This window comes from Bubalus kerabau, chromosome 13 (assembly GCF_029407905.1).
Source record: "Bubalus kerabau isolate K-KA32 ecotype Philippines breed swamp buffalo chromosome 13, PCC_UOA_SB_1v2, whole genome shotgun sequence".
NCBI classification, from domain to species: domain Eukaryota; kingdom Metazoa; phylum Chordata; class Mammalia; order Artiodactyla; family Bovidae; genus Bubalus; species Bubalus kerabau.
In genome coordinates, this window is record NC_073636.1 from 2,274,668 (window position 1) to 2,292,399 (window position 17,732).

General features: G+C 42.4%; 1 long non-coding RNA gene across 1 annotated transcript in view; it reads right to left on the bottom strand.

The window, feature by feature from the left end:
* Positions 1–17,732, bottom strand: part of LOC129626183 (uncharacterized) — a 59,150-nt gene that overhangs the window by 19,398 nt on the left and 22,020 nt on the right. The window contains exon 2 of the long non-coding RNA XR_008701803.1: positions 14,780–14,889. This is a non-coding gene — a long non-coding RNA (uncharacterized LOC129626183). The remainder of the gene's footprint in view (positions 1–14,779; positions 14,890–17,732) is intronic.

A 17,732-nucleotide genomic window follows, 5' to 3' on the forward strand; every position in this document is an offset into this window, starting at 1 on the left:
ACACAAGCTCTAGCTTGAAGCTGGGCAACAGAGAATTAGGTACCACCGCCACTTCTGACCCAGAATTATGCCAGCTTTGCCAGCAAAGATGAGATCAGTCTTCACTTGAGAAATTCAGTGCACAACCCAGCCCCAACCCTGTTCCTGAATAACCCAGGGAGCCCTCCATGCATCCTGGCCCATCTCTCCAACTCTGGGTTGAACCCAAGCAGCCTCAGTCAGCTTGGCCGAGAGCTGCCTGCACGGTTCCCCAGCTGAGAGGTGGGCCACTGTCCCAGTTGCTGTAACACTGTGGAGTCGCACTGGGGCTAATATGGAAGCAAAGCCCTTCCCCCTCCACCAAATGCCTCCCCTACAATGACCCAGCAAGAACAGCTTCTGCACTGCAAGCATGTGTCCTCCAGCATAATCTGAATACTGAGATGACATGAAGGCAGGAGACAGGACTTCTCACAATCAAAGCTGTAAGCATGCAGTGATCCCTGGGCAGGCCCTATGGAGGGCGCAGATCCTTGGAGGAGGAGCCAGGTGGCCACTGTCCTATCTACTAGGACATTTTGAGGTTTGAAGGGAAGGTAGGACATTTTTATAAAATCAGCAAATATTTTCAGTTTTGTGGGCTTTATGATCTCTGTCACAACTGCTCAACTTTCCCTTTGTAGCAGAGAGCAGCCCTAAACCCTCCCTAAAGGCATGGGCACGGCTGGGCTTGGCCTCCTGGGCTTACTTTGCCAACCCCTGGGAGTGAGCGCTGCATTCTGGGAAACTGCTTCCGGGCACCGCCATAGGAGCTGGACCACACAGGGACGTTCCATCCTCCCAGCAATGTAGCCCCGGTCCTGTCCACAGGGAGACAGTGAAACCATGTACATTGAAGTAAAAGACTGACTCAAGAGTTAATGGCTGGGAAATTTGAAGATGTAGAAACAAAATAGCTCTTGGGCTGGGAAACTGCTAACAGTTTAGATCATAATTCTGCCACATAGCCAAACCACCAAACTCTCAGTTTCCGGAACAATATAGATAAAGGCGGACACACATTCCTAAGTTGTTTTCACAGGAAGCAGACCTCTGGATGAACACTGCTGACCACAAGAACATTGACCCGAGACTGGTTGGAACCAGGAGATTGATAATGCATGAAACTTCAGCTTGAAGGCAACTAATCCTAGAATTGTCCACGAGCTGACCACACCCTGCTCCCTGAACACTGTAAAACTCACTACCCCCTCCAGATGGGCCACACAGTCTTGGGGGCATTAGCCCACTGTGGCCCTCTTTGTAGGGCAAAGCAAGAAAAGTCACTCTTTTCTACTTCACCCAAAACTGTCTCCATGTTTCTATTCAGCACCAGTGAATAGAGGCCAAGTTTCGGCAAAAAAAGGAGATATTCAGATTTCTGTGCCTCTTAAACTAGCAAATTTGGCTATGCTAAGTCCAATCCCAGGTGAGTGGATTCATTTGCACTGGAGATCTCACGGTCATTTTAAATTCTCCAAAGTAACGAATACCTCGCATTCAATACTTCTGGGGAGTGGCTGGAATTTACTTCTTTGTTGGAAGCGTAGAATTGCCAGTAGTATCTAGTCACCTTCTTGTTACGGGGTAGAATGTGGAGAGAGGAGGTGAGAGAGTAGGACTCACCTGATACAGTGCCAAATCTCAGCCCAGTCTTTAAAGTTTTAGGAACCTTTGGTCTCTCTTCTTCAACCAGGTGTTAAGGAACGTGCCCCCAGCACCCACAGAGCATCACAAGACTTGAGTAAGAGCCCAGGGGAAATGCTCTGCAGAAGCGGGAATCCTAACTCTTAGAACCACGGGACTCAGGATGCACAATGCCCTCTGCTAATTCATCTTTAACATAGAGACTGCGTGTTCCCCACCGAACTGTGATGAGGACTAAACAAGGAAACCACGTGAAGGCTGCAACATGGTCTCTGGCACATTCTGAACCCAAGACTAGCTGACAGCCAGTCAACCAGCAACCAGCTGCTTGGCCTGTTCCAGATGAAACCACCACAGCCCCACCCATCAGAGCATTCCCTAGATGAGCTGAATTTTAAAAAACCAAACCAAACCCCTGTACTACCTTCTGAGCCATCTAGGTTAGGAGGCAGAAACTTAGAGTTGTTTCATTGCTTCATTTGGCCTCAAAAAGAACTTTTAATTGTTTATTATTGCCTGCTATTTCCATGGGACCAACAATATCCTCTAAAGCAAAATCTGCTATTTTAGCCTATGGAGGGTCTAAGGATGACTTTTTAAAAAAATTTTTAAATAGGAACTGCCATTTCCTACTTATCTTTAACTCTCACTTCAGTACTTAGGTATCTCCTTCATTCACTCATTACCGCATTCACAGTAGGTGCCTGAGCACCTACTGTGCGCAGGACCATGCGTAGCAGTGAGTGGACCTTATATTACAGTGTAGCTAAGAGGCAATAAATAAAAACGTTAAGTGTAAAATATTCAGATGCTGGTAAAGTGCAGTAGAGGAGAGGCAAACAGAGAAAAGCTAGGATGGGGGGAGTCTGGCTACTTGATGCAAAGCAGCTGAGGAAGGCTGCACCAGGAGCCCTGAGGGAACAAGCTGTGCAGACAGAGGCAGGAAAGATGATTCCAGTGCATGTGAAAAGGGAACTTCAGAGTGGTTTGTTACCATATTAAAGGGTAAGGAAGTCAGTGTGAATGGAGCAGAGTGAGCAGGAGTAAAGTGCTGAGGTCACAGAGGAGAAAGCAAAGGGCCATTATGCAGTGCCTTGTGGGTTTTGATCTGAGTAGGCTAGGAAACTATGATGGTTCTAAGTAGAACGACACCCTTTCTTCATAGGCTGGCTGCTGGTTGGGAGACAAACAGAAAGACAGAAGTAGACAAGGAGTCTACTGACAAATCCAGGGAGAAGAGATGGAGCTTTAGAATAGGGTGATAGCAGTGGGGGAGGTGAAAGAGTATTAGATTCTGAATGTATTTTAAGTAACAGTTGCCAGAATTTGCTAATGGCTTGGATGCCAGGTATGACGGAAGGAAGGGAGTTTAGGATGACTCTAAGTTATGCAAAGTTAAGGTGAGCAGACAAATACCACTCTGGAGCAGCACTCCTCCAACATGAATGTGCCCCAAAGGAGAGAGATGGGCTCCAGGTAGGACATTTACAATCAGCTAGCCTCTTCTTTGCATTTCCTGAGACAAGAGAGAGGTGGGCTCTAGGTGAGGAATTTACAACCAGTCTCCTGTTTGCCCTCTGAAATGGAAGTAATAGCAGAAACAGGGTAAATAGCCAGTCTTTGTCTCTTGTAAGCATCTCAAGAAAATAATTATGGCAAGGACAAAGAGAGGCAAAACCCTGTCTGAGCAAAGGATTAAGGGATCTCCACTTCCCCCTTTCTAGGATAAGAGAGACATGACACGTATGCAGAAACACTCCTTGGAGTCAAAAGTCAGAGGATAATTCCAGGCCATAAGGAGTCTTGCTCCTTCCAGAAGCCTTCACTTCAAGATCCATCTTGGCTAAGGGGTGTGCACACCCCAAGCGAGGGTCCTAAGGCAAATTAACCAGGGGAGGGGACAAAGCAAGACGATGGACCTGAGGGAAGACAAGTCCCAGAAAACTGCCCCTTTTAAAGAATTTAAACTTCCCAAAGGTGTGACTCTCTCTCAGCCTGCCCACGCACCTTTCTGCATGCACTTTTCAAAAGCTTACTTTACTCTTTATCTTGTACGTCCTCACCTGAATTCATTCTTGACTAGGCAGGCAAGGACTAGGGACACTAGCCCTCACTGCCGGCCCCTCTGATCCAGTGGTTATGACTCCTGGTCTGGGAAAGTACTTCCAGCTACTGCTCACTGCTGCTTGCTGCAAGCTGCCATTTACTGCTGTGCACGTCCAAAATCAAAGTCACCTGGAGTTAAAATACAGGGTCTGAATCAACAGCTTTTGGAAGGGCCTGAGATTCCTCATCTCTAACAAGCTCCCAGATCCTACTGGTGATGTGGGTCCATGGATCAAACTTTGCCCACTGTTAAAGGATGCCATTCAGCTTAGTCCAGGTAAAAACCTGAATTCTGGAGCCAAAATACCTAGTAGGTCCATGTCCTGGTGACACTCCTAACAATGTCACATGGACAAGCTGCTGCCCTGCTTATGTTTCAGTTTCTTCATCTGTTAAGATAAGAAATCCCTGTGAGAATATAATGGGTTAGAAATATAAAGCACTTAGAACAATGCCTCAGTTCAGTCACTCAGTTGTGTGCAACTCTGCGACCCCATGAATCGCAGCACGCCAGGCCAGCCCGTCCATCACCAACTCCCGGAGTTCACCGAAACTCATGTCCATCAAGTCAGTGATGCCATCCAGCCATCTCATCCTCTGTCGTCCCCTTCTCCTCCTGCCTCCAATCCCTCCCAGCATCTGAGTCTTTTCCAGTGAGTCAACTCTTCACATCAGGTAGTCAAAGTATTGGAGTTTCAGCTTAAGCATTAGTCCTTCCAAAGAACACCTAGGACTGATCTCCTTTAGGATGGACTGGTTGGATCTCCTTGCAGTCCAAGGGACTCTCAAGAGTCTTCTCCAACACCACAGTTCAAAAGCATCAATTCTTCGGCACTCAGCTTTCTTCACAGTCCACCTCTCACATCCATACATGACCACTGGAAAAACCATAGCCTTGACTAGACAGACCTTAGTTGGCAAAGTAATGTCTCTGCTTTTGAATATGCTATCTAGGTTGGTCATAACTTTCTTCCAAGGAGTAAGTGTCTTTTAATTTCATGGCTGCAGTCACCACCTGCAGTGATTTTGGAGCCTCCAAAAATAAAGTCTGACACTGTTTCCACTCTTTCTCCATCTATTTCCCATGAAGTGATGGGACCGGATGCCATGATCTTAGTTTTCTGAATGTTGAACTTTAAGCCAACTTTTTCACTCTCCCCTTTCACCTTCATCAAGAGGCTTTTTAGTTCCTCTTCACTTTCTGCCATAAGGGTGGTGTCATCTGCGTATCTGAGGTTATTGATATTTCTCCCAGCAATCTTGATTCCAGCTTGTGCTTCTTCCAGACCAGCGTGTCTCATAATGTACTTTGCATGTAAGTTACATAAGCAGGGTGACAGTATACAGCCTTGACGTACTCCTTTTCCTATTTGGAGCCAGTCTGTTGCTCCGTGTCCAGTTCTAGCTGTTGCTTCCTGGCACATAGTAAACACATAAGGTGTATTGTTTGTTACTATTGTCATCACTATTATCCTTATTTCCTTTTGGCCAGAGTTTGCCCTTTCCTCAGCCCTTTGGTTTGTACTGTGTTTATCTTAGAAACGTTGGGAAGATTCCACTGGGAACCAAGAAGTATTCTAGAAGACAAACTATCTAGAGATGGCCTGTGTCTTTGGAAGTTCTAAGTCACTAAGATTCTGTAATAGTCTAGGATGATCTTGACCAGGGTTTATCAAGAAAGAAGGAAACCAAATTCTTCAAAACAGTCCTAATATGGTGGTAACTATGATCTAGAAGTTGGTGAAAGGCAGGTAGGTGTTTAGCTCTGTGCCTGGCTGTATTTGGAAATCTTCTAAACCCAAACTCCTTGGCATTGTGGTGATATTTTGTAAGAACATCTAAGTAAGTAAAGAGAGATGTAGATGGACCTGCTGCTGCTGCTGCTAAGTCGCTTCAGTTGTGTCCAACTCTCTGTGACCCATAGAAGGCAGCCCACCAGGCTCCTCCGTCCCTGGGATTCTCCAGGCAAGAACACTGGAGTGGGTTGCCATTTCCTTCTCCACTGCATGAAAGTGAAAAGTGAAAGTGAAGTCACTCAGTCATGTCCGACTCTTTGCGACCCCATGGACTGCAGCCCACCATGCTCCTCCATCCATGGGATTTTCCAGGCAAGAGTACTGGAGTGGGGTGCCATTGCCTCCTCCATGGATGGACCTAGAGACTGTCAAACAAAGTGAAGTAAGTCAGAAAGAAAAACAAATTTTGTATACTAATGCACATATGTGGAATCTAGAAAAATGATAGAGATGAGCCTGTTTGCAAAGCAGAAGCAGAGACACAGGTATAGGGAACAAATGTATGAACATCAAGGGGGAAGAGGAGGCAGGATGAGTTGGGAAACTGGGACTGACATGTATACACTACTGTGTACAAAATAGATAACTAACGAGGACCTACTGTATGATACAGGGAACTCTGCTCAGCGATCGTCCTGACCCAAGGACTGAACCCGCACCTCCTGCGTCTCTTGCATTGCAGGCAGATTCTTTACCCACTGAGCCACCTGGGAAGCCTATCATAACCCAATAGTGTTCCCCTGAAAATCGTATCGAAGCTCTCATCCCTAATGTGATAATATTTGAAGATGGAGACTGGTGAGCTACAGTTCATAGGATCACAAAGAATTGGACACGACCAAAGCAACTTAGCATGCACATACATGCATAAACACTAAACAAAACTGATTTTCAGAGACTAACGTGGCGCATAATGCCAACACCTATAAGATTGAGACCACCATCCTACATTAGTGGGCAGTGTTCAAAGAGCTGTGTTTAGCAATGACATCACATGATAGCACATAAAAGCCTTAAACTGACCAAGTCCTCTGGACCCCTCTCTGCTTGGTCATGGGAAATAATGCTGACCACTTGACCTGAGCTAGTGACACATCTGCACTGGAATTCTAGACAATTCAGGAAGGAGAGAGGAGCCTCAAGAGTTTCTTACTTGCTGAGACTGTGGCAAACGTGGTATCCTGTAAGTCCCCTACATACAAACCTTCAGGCTGTCAACTTACAAAGATGTGAACGGCATGCGCATGTCCGATCACGTCAGCGCTGAGTGAAATTGAAGCTCTCTCTCCACCTCATACTGCTGACGTTCCTTCAGCTGTGCATCTCCACCTCCTCTCCCTCCTCAATGCCAGCCCCTGAATGCCAGCTGGTACTGTACTACTGTACTTTTTAAGGTACTGTAATGTAAGATTAAAAATGTTTTCTTTATCTTTTGTGTTTGTTTGTTGTGTATCGTTTGTGTGAAACATAAGCCTATTACTGTACACTACTATATGGCTGATTGTGTTAGCTGGGTACCTAGGCTGACTTTTCTGTACTTATTGGACTTACAAACATGCTCTCAGAACAGAACTTGTTCATATGTAGGGAACATACTATAATATTAAATAATATCTCTACCTCCAATGAGGTAAAAATGTTATATTAGTAATAAAAGATTTTCTTACATAAAAAACTGAACCCTCAAAATTTCATCAGAGAATGTCTTATTTCCTAGGAAAGTCCTTCCAGAGTGGAAGGCATCAGGTAGATGTGAGAAAGTCTACACTTAGAAAGTAAAAAAGGTTATAGGTAAAAATAGATTGACTTGGTGAATATACCTCAGGGATGTTTTGTGTAACAAGCATATGACACCTGCTGTCCTTAATAACTGTTAACTTCTCTGCTCTTAATTTTATACTAGTTCAAAGAAGAAATATGCTCATTTGGGTTTTGATTGGCAAATCTGAACAAGAAAGCTCTTGTTTCAGCAGGGTGCAATTCCCCTTTTCCAGAATGCTGCAAGCATCAGCGCCAGCACTGGTTGTGACGGCGCAGGCGTCTGTCCCAAAGTAGCCGTTAAGAAGCTTGAGAGCAAATGGAGTAAGTAGAGAAATACTTGCTTCAATTAGTGTTGCAGAAACTGTAGAGGGAGAGAGAGCGGAGGAGGCTATCTTGGTGTAGATTCAAATTCCAGTCCTGTGTGAGTATGGTCTCAGCCTTCTCTGCTGTAATAGGTTCCCTAAATGGTCATATAGACCTTGGGAGACCATTTACCACCTGAAAAATCTCTCTTTCAGATTATGATTGTGGTGGTTTTAAAACATGACCCAAAATTCTTTGGGACCCTTCCCATCAAAAGGTGAGCTCTACGTCTCCTCCACTTGAATCTGTGACTTGATTGAAATCAAAAGAATACCGCTTCCAAAGCTGAGTCAGGAAAGGTTATCTAGCTTCTGTGGCCTCTCTTAGGGCACTTGTTCTGGGAAAGAGAGTTACTATACAAGAAACACAACTTCTCTGAGACTACCATGCTGGGAAGGCCATATGGAGCTGCTCCCATCATCAGCTGAGATGAGCTTCTGGCTGACAGTCACGTGAGCCTCCATGGACCTCAGACCCATCAGGCATCAAACATCAGTCAGGCCATCGGATGATTCTTGCCCCAGATATTTGACTTCAACCATATGAAAAGCCCCAGGAGAACCCTTCCCAATTTCTGAGCCACAAGATGGTGAGCAAAAATTAAGTGACTGTTTTAGACTGCCACATTTTGTGGCAACTTATTCATGAATTATTGAAACAAAATAGTGATTATGGGGAAAGAGTTAATAGTTACCGGAATGACCATCAGCACCGCAAGCAAACGCTCTGCCAGACTGTGAGCTCTCTGAGGGCAAAACCACATCCACTCTGTTCCCCCTTGTATCCTCAGCGTCAAGCCCACAGAAGATGTCCATAATAAGTTTGGAAAATGCTTTATTGTTCTTGTGCTTTAAAATAAATTAGCTTTGGTTATCTTTTTAAATCACAGAAATAAATGTTTACTGAGATTCCCTAACTGACTTCACATGGTAATTTTTCTGCTTATAGCTGAAATAGACATTACAAATTAGGGCTTTGCCTAACTGCAGAGACCTTAGAACATAAATCTATATATAAGAATAAGAATAAACTGGGGTTAATTTCTTGAACATTGACCTATGCTTGCTGATTAGTCAGCTTACACTCCAGCTGTAGTCATTTGTTTATGAGAGCACACTCACTGTGGTATTGATCTAAGGTACCCGGTCCATGTGTAAATCTTCACATCCCAAACTGGGATACACACACACACAACTGAAATTTGCCTCAACACTTACAAAGTAGCCTGAGGCAGTTTGAAAAACTAAGCAAATTGTCAAATAGCTGAAGCCACTTTGAAAGAGCAAAGGCTGAATTTCCTGGATACAGCAGATGGGTAATCACCATCCTTCATCAAGGACTTGACCCTGAGGTTACTGGCTGTGAGGAAGAAAAATGTGTGCGTTTCATGACCTGATCTCATATTCGCCTCTTCAGGCAAGCTCCTCTGAGGAACCAAACTCTACTTTTGTCTGCATATTTACAGCCAGGACAGTGTCTCCAGACACAGCTTTGCATAAGCATAGAAATATGTCACTTAGATGAGTCATTCTTGCTCATTTAGAATGACTGAGAGGATGGCCAATGAGCCAGACACCCATGGCAGACAGGGTATCTTCACAGATGCTGCTGTGATCCTGCCCTGATGGGTTAGTAGTCCAAATGCCGACTCCTGGTGGGGCATCCTTGAAGTTGTTTCTAGGGCACAGATCCCTGGCAGGAAGAGGCTCTGCTCCCAGGGGAGCTCATCGAACACCCCTTCATCTCCCCATCTCCAGCTCCCACAGTGCACTTCACAATCTACTTCTGCTGTGGTCCCTCTGCCACCCAAGTATTCAGAGTAATGGAAAGACAGATCCAGACCAGGCCCGCATTGGGTAAATAACCCAAATTCAAAAACTTAAAAACTTCTCTGTGCCCAAAGTGGAGGCAGGGCTGCTCTACTTCCCCTCCATGTCTTGCCAATTACCTTCACTTGTGCAAAGTGTCAGTGATCAGAACTACACAATATGGAGCTGTCAGGCACAGCGAGTAAGTCCCTCTTGCTTCCAGGTAACAAGCCTCGTAGGCCCTTCTCACCTGGCTGTGGGGAGGAAAGAGTATCTCCTTCCCACATCTCATAGGAGGGAGTAGTTTTCCACTGAAAACTCAACCCTTGTGTCTCCAATAAATTCCACTAAGACTGTTTAGGCTGCAATAGGGAAGGGATGAGAAGATAGTTGAAGCAAAGTTGGTCCTGACCCTGTGAGATGTGTCTGGCAGCTCTTCAGTGTCTATGTAGTATTTACCTCCTACCATCTGCCATTCAAAGACAACAGGAAAAGTCCTGGATACTATTCTGCTTATTGTAAATGCCCTGGTTTACTCTCTGTATGGGTCTAGTTCTTTGTTTCCACTTTTAGACTGTTACCTCCTTGAAGACAGGCACTGTGTCTTTCTGTCCAGCATCTAACATATTGATAAATATTTCAGTGAACAGACACCAGTTAAGATTGGGTTTCATTTACTTTGAAACCTTTACTTTCAGCTTTTATTTTAGCAGAGTTTTGATGATGCATGTTCCAGTTCTACCTACTAACTCTGTAGGTATTTCTGAACTTGTCTGGAGACGGAAATGGCAACTCCCTCCAGTATTCTTGCCTGGAAAATCCCATGAACAGAAGTGTCTGGTGGGCTAGACTCCTTTTGTCATTTTGAAATGGGATCAATAAAAACCTTAGTGTGAGCAGAGATGAGTCTATCTGACTGTGGGGATCTGGGTGTATGTGGCCCCATAGTTACCACAAATGTCATCCCCGGGGGTTGGATTGGCCAGATGTAGATCTAGAAAGTACCAAGGAGCTCTGGTCCTTTAGAGACAGACTCAAAAAGGATCCAGGCACCATTTTAAATCCATATGGAAACATGTGCCAACTGGTACATGTTTCTAGAGAAGAATTTGACAACTGGTACACTGAGAACCTGAAAGTGTGCACTTTAGATCCAGCAATTTTACTTCCAGGAATCATTCCTTAAAAAATTATCAGGAATAAGACACAGATGTGTGTAAAATGATGCTCATCAATGTGTATTAATTAAATTACTATATTAATTAATACAATAGGATATTATGCAGTTGTTAGAAGCCACATTGTACTTAATAAAACATGAGAATGTTCATGATACATTAAGTGAAAAAAGCCAGCATGAAATACTACTACAGTATGATCTAGTTCTATGGAAGATGTGCAGAAGAAGATAGGAAAAAAATATTAACAGGTGTTATCTCTCAGGTACAGAGAGATTTTGGATGGTTTTACTTTATTGCCTATACTTTTTCTGTTTCTCATATTTTTTTCAGTAAGTGTATACTACTTTTACAATCAGAAGAAAACAATAAATGATATTTTAAACAAGAAGAAATAAAATACAGATGAACAATTAATTTATCATTTATAGCTGAAGGCAATAAGATTGAAGGAGATTTGGCCCAGAAGGGATTTGTAGGGGGTAGAAGGATTACCAAAAGGGATTACTTTGTTTTGATGATAAAGGACATTCTGTGATCTGGAGTTAGCTCAAGCAACATTCCGATTGTGCGTGTATTCACAGGAGAATTATGAAAAGGGAAAAGAAGATGAGGAGGAGGAATTTCCTGGGATTTAGCATGGCAATAATATTGATAGGTGAGGCTCCAGGCTAACCTCATGATAACCCTGAATTATATTTAACAGTCAATATTTATCCATGGGTTACAGAGGCTAAGAGCTTGATCTCTTAATTGAGTTTGAATTGCCATTCTGTTACTATCTACCATGTGATCTTGAAAAATTGTTTAATCTCTCCCAGTCACTACCTCAGCAAATAACAACAACAATAATAACATCTACTACATATGATTGTTTTGAATATTCAGGGAGTTAAAACATAAAGCACTGAGAACATGATCTTGCATATAATACAAGTCTAATAAAAGTTACCTGTTACAACAATTATTATTGCAAATAAGTCCCTGTAACACACTGCAGTGGAAAACAGCAGGCTGAGTGTCAAAAAGTCTGAGCTGGAGGACAGATCCCACGACTTCTGAGGAGTGTGACTTGGACCAAGCACTCACATTTTCAGAACCCCCTTCTCCAAGATGGGCATAGCAGTATCTGTCTTCCCTCTTCCATAACACTAGTGAGGAGTGGGGGCGAAGCACAATTATTGAAAATGCTGATGAATAGAAGGAGGCTGGAGAGTTCCCACCCATCTTTTCCCATGAATATAGGTTTTCAGACTTCCCTGTGTAGAGAACTTCAGGCTGGCTTCATTAGGATAAATTGAAGCTCTGGGATAATAACCAGGTGTCTGGTTTAATAGCTTTTAAACTCTATCCCCTACACAGTGGAAACATTGAATGCAATGACAATAACTCATCTCTAAGAACTGGTTGCAGAAATATGACATTCAGAACTTTCTCCTTCATTTATGAACATGACAAACCAAAAAATATCTAGGTCCTCAACAAAAGACTTGGTTAAATGAATTTTTGTCCATGTGTGCAAAGGGATGTTGTGTTAGGACATTATAGACAAAAATTTATTGGAGAGGGAAATTGCTCATTATTATATAGTCAACAAAGCAGGTTCATAAAAATATAGTTTTATATATAACATGGGTGGAGTATGTATGGGAAAAAAGATGAAGTTAACCTATTGAGGTCTTGCTGTACAGAAAGAGATTTAGGGAGTGGGTTATTGTTAAAAGAAATTCTCATACATTGAATTATGGTGAAGCCATTTTGGCTTGCACACAAGTTAACTGAATTTTATACTGACTAGAACAATCTGTTTGTGGCCTAGAAAACATATATTGCACACCTTCTTTTACTATTAAACAAAAGGGCATATTGACCAGAAACAAATAATGTCCATGTTAAAAATAAAGATTAAATGCCTCCCTTCCTGGGAAGAATTTCTGGCACTTCTTTGATAATAAGACTCCCTTCTCAGGTGCCAAGCCCATACTGACTCTCTGTATATATGTGCTAGTCTGGTTTTTTAGGTTTTTTTTTTTTTTTAATCTTAAAGGAACATATCCTTGATTTATTTAATGTTCTTTGTTCTTTTTGAAAACTAATTTTTATTGGAGTACAGTTGCTTTACAATCTTGAGTTAGTTTCTACTGTTCAGCAAAGTGAATCAGGGATACATATACGAATACCCCTCATTTTTGAATTTTCTTCCCATTTAGGTCACCACAAAGCACTGAATTCCTTGAGCTGTACAGAGGGCACTCAATAGTTTTCTATTTTATGCATAGTATCAAAGAAGAGAAAGATGATCAGTTATGTCTGACTTTTTGCAACCCCATAGACTGTAGTCCACCAGTCCTCTGGAGCCCAACAGTCTCCTCTGTCTATGCTATTTCCCAGGCAGGAATACAAGAGTGGGTATCCATTTCCTTCTCTAGGGGATATATATTTCCCCAGTGGCTCAGGTTCAATTCCTGGGTCTCAAAGATCCCCTGGAGGAGGCATGGCAATCCACTCCAGGATTCTTGACTGGAGAATCACATGGACAAAGGAGCCTGGTAGGCTTCAGTACATAGGGTCACAAAGAGTCAAACATGACTGAAGCAGCTGAGCACACCCATAAATATGTGTGTGTGTGTGTGTGTGTGAGTTCCAATATAATTGATCCCACTCCCTTTTGCTCCCTTGGTTTTCATACATTTGTTCTCCATATCTGTGTCTCTATTGCTGTTCTTCAAATAAGATCATCAATACCATTTTTTCTAGATTGCACATATATGCATTAATATACAATATTTGTTTTTCTCTTTCTAACTTAGTTCACTCTGTATGACAGTTTCTAAGTCCATCCATGTCTACACAAATGACCCAATTTTGTTGCTTTTTAATGGCTGCACTGGGCTTCCCCTGTGGCTCAGCAGGTAAAGAATGCACCTGCAATGCAGGAGACCTGTGTTCAATCCCTGGGTTGGGAAGATCCCCTGGGGAAGGGAAAGGCTATCCACTCCAGTATTCTGGTCTGGAGAATTCCATGGACTATATAGTTTGTGGGGTCACAAAGAGTCAGACACAACTGAGCAACTCTCACTTTAATGGCTGCATAATATTCCATTGTGTGTATATATGTGCCCCATCCTCTTTATCCATTCCTCTGTTGATGGATGCTTTGGTTGCTTCCATTGTCCTGGCTATTGTAAATAGTGCTGCTATGAACACTGGTATGCATGTATCTTTTTGAATTATGGTTTTCTCTGGGTATCAGTAGTGGGGTTGCTAGGTCATGGTAGTTCTATTTTTAATTTTTAAGGAACCTCCATACTGGTCTTCACAGTAGCTGCATCAATTTTAATGTTCTTTGTTCTGACAAGATACAAAACTGTACTGAAAACCATGCTTCTCTGGAGCAGTTTCTCAGAGTAATCTGGGGATAATGTGGCTTCTAGGTTACAATCCTCAGTTTGGCTCAGATAAAACTCTTTTCTATTATTACTGATTGCTTATTGATTACTTTTAGCGACCTTGTAAATCAACACTACTCACCTACAGACCTCAAAACAATTAGAAAAATCAGGTGAAGTGTAACAAAAACTTAACAATGAAGCCCAGAACAGGTAGGAGACAAATTCTCTTTCAGCAAACAGCGTCAGGGCGATTTGTTCACTGAGGGGAAAAAAGTCATAGTTATGTTACTACAAGGATTACAGATAGACCAGATGGAGATTTCAGAAGGAAATCAGTCTTGTAAGGTGCGGTGTGTTTTACTTCATATACTCTGTAAGAGAAGAAACAGGAGTCCAGAGTAGAAGTGCCTATTGCTTCTTCCATTATCCCATGAGCTTGGAGCTCACCTAACCTCATAATGTCTTCAGAGCCAGTATAATAGAGAAGGGTCAGGAAGTGAGCAAGTCCACTAGAATACCCAGGGCATGCTCACTAGACCCTGAGACAGTATAGGAAGGAGCTTCTTAACTGTCCTAGATACTATACTGATGGAATTTCTGCCTGGCCCTCTGAATATAGAAATGCTTTAAGTTCATTTAGAAACAAGAGAGCAACTTTTCTTTCACTGGGAGAAATGACAGAGTGAGATAGACATTGGTAATTTACTCACTGTGGATTTTCTGGCAGTAAGGGGCAGTCTCCAATTAGATGAGTGGGCCTTTTTCCACTGAGAGGTGTCTATCCTCTTTTCCGCTTTCAGAAGGTAGCTAGAAATTCACCCTATGGAATGGAAAAGGAAGAAGCTAAATGAGTTAATGAAACTGATTCCAGAATGAATGTCCCACAGATTCCAAGTTTTTTAGTGTGCCCAAATGCCCCTCAGGTTGAACTAAACTTTATTGATCACTACAGAAAATGTTGTGTTAATGGCCCAATTGTTTTTCCTCTGTATAAACAAGCCCTTGGCCTTGTGAATTGCCATTCTATTCCCTTTGCTAAAGAAGTAGAGTCAATATCCCCAGTCTTTAAGCCTGGACTAGGCTGTATGACATGCTTCAGTTAGCAGAATGTAGTAGAAGCAATGTTGTGCTACTTCTGAGCCTTGGCTCAAGAGCATTTTCTTGTTTCTGTTACCCTCTGTGCCCTTGTTCTCACCATTATGACATTTTCAGGCTAACCTGCTAGGATGAGATATAAATGGAACAGAACCAAATTAATCAATCATCCCAGCCAAGGCCAGCCTAGATCAGCTGACAGCTAGCCTAACCCCAGATACATAAATGAGTCCAGTCAAGAGCAGAGTTGCTCACCTGAACCCCAGCTGACCCCATATATGTAAGCAATCAGTTTACTGTTGTATGCCACTGTGGCTGTGTGGTTGTCACTGTTATATATTGTTGCAACCACAGACACCTGACATAATTGCCTTAACTCACCACCTGGAAGAGGTAATGGCAAAACCTCCAGTATTCTTGCCTAAAAAACCCCATGAATGGAGGAGCCAGGTGGGCTACAGTTCATGGGGTCAAAAAGAGTTGGACACAACTGAGCATGCATGCACGCACAACCATTTAAACCTTCGAGTCATCAGTAAGACATGCATCATTATTTCTAGTCTGCAGATGAGGAAACTGAGACATAGTAAGACTAAGTGATTTTCCCCAAATCACAAATATACTAAGACAAAGACTTTTCATATTCCAAGTCCAGGAATCTCTCTAAGGCACTGCAGATGAATTGGGAGAAAGCAACATATTATACATATTTTTAAAATACATGTGAATGCAGATTGACTGTCCAGGTTAAAATTCTAGAACTCTCAGGAGGGAGTAAGAGGCTAGTGTGTGGATGTGTCTGCAAATACCTGAAGACAGAAGCAAGATCAGCTTACTAGAAAGCAACACTCAGCTAAAACCTCACAAAGCCCAGAACTACAGAAAGAAGGCATTGTGGGTCTCCTGATTCTCCATTATCATCACACTGGCCCTGGTGGTGGCTGCCTTTAAAAGGTGGAAGCTAGAGGCAGAAGAAGATTGTGGAGGAGTAAGACAGGGAGATCACCAGCTTACCCGCAAATACGTCAAAAATTCATCAAGATATGGAACGACTCCTACAAAGCAACCTCTAGGCGACAGCAGAAGACCCCAGGCCTCCAGGGGGGACAGGTTAAGCTCTCAGAAATGAGAACATGGGCACAAGCCACCCCAACAAGCTGCTGCTGCTGCTGTCGCTTCAGTCATGTCTGACTCTGTGTGACTCCACAGACGGCAGCCCACCAGGCTGCCCCATCCCTGGGATTCTCCAGGCAAGAACACTGGAGTGGGTTGCCATGTCCTTCTCCACCCCAACAAGAAATCAACACAAACCATTCAACCAACTGTTCCCTCCAAGGGCAAAAATCAAAAGGAAGAAGGAATATAACCCTAAAGCCTGGATAAAGGAGACCTCAAGTGGAGCAAGTTATAAAAATGATGAAAAGACAGAGAAATATAGCACAAATGAAAGAACAAGTAGAAACTCACAAGAGCAAATAAGCAATCTACCTGAAAGAGAACTCAGAATAATGATAGTAAAGATGTTCTAAAGACTTGAAAATAGAATGAAGAAAATGCAAGAAACATTTAACACAGTTAATACAATCACCAAGAAAATGCCAGTAGGAGCGTATGTATCAATAAATGTAAATGGATTAAAGGCACCAACCAAAAGATACAAACTGACTGGAATGGATACAAAAACAAGACCCATATATATACTTCCTACAAGAGACCCACTTCAGATCTAGACACTCATACAGATGGAAAGTAAAAGGATGGAAAAATACATTCCATGTGAAAGGAAACCAAAAGAAAGCCAGAGAGGCAATCCTTATTTCAGACAAAATAGACTTTAAAATAAAGAATATTATGAGACAAAGGACACTACATAATCAAGGAATCAATCCAAGGAGAAGACATAACAATTGTAAATATTTATGCATGCAACATAGCAGCACCTCAATACATAAGGCAAACACTAACAGGCATAAGAGAGGAAATTGACACTAACACAATAATGGTGGGGGACTTTAACACTCCAGTTACACCAGTAGACAGATCATCAAAACAGAATCAATAAGGAAACACAAACCTTATATGAAACATTAGTCCAAATGGATCTAATTGAAATCTTCAGGACTTTCCATCCAAATGCAGAATACACTTTCCTCTCAAGTGCACATAGAACTTTCTCCAAGATAGGCCACATCTTGGGCCACAAGTCAAGCCTCATTAAATTTAAGAAAATTGAAACGGTTTCAAGTATCTTCTCTGACCACAAAGCTATGAGACTAGATATCAACTACAGGGAGGAAAAAAAAAAAAAAAACTGAGAAACACTAAGTCATGGAGATTAAACAATACATTACTAAATAACAAAGATGTTACTGAAAAAATAAGAACAGAAATCAAAAGATTCCTAGAAACAAATGTCAGTGAAAATACAACAACCAAAAGTCTATGGAATTCAGCAAAAGCAGTTCTAAGAGGGAAGTTTATAGTGATACAATCATACCTCAAGAAACAGGAAAAGCATTGAATAGACAACTTAACTAAATCTAAAGTGGCTTGAAAAAGAAGAACAAG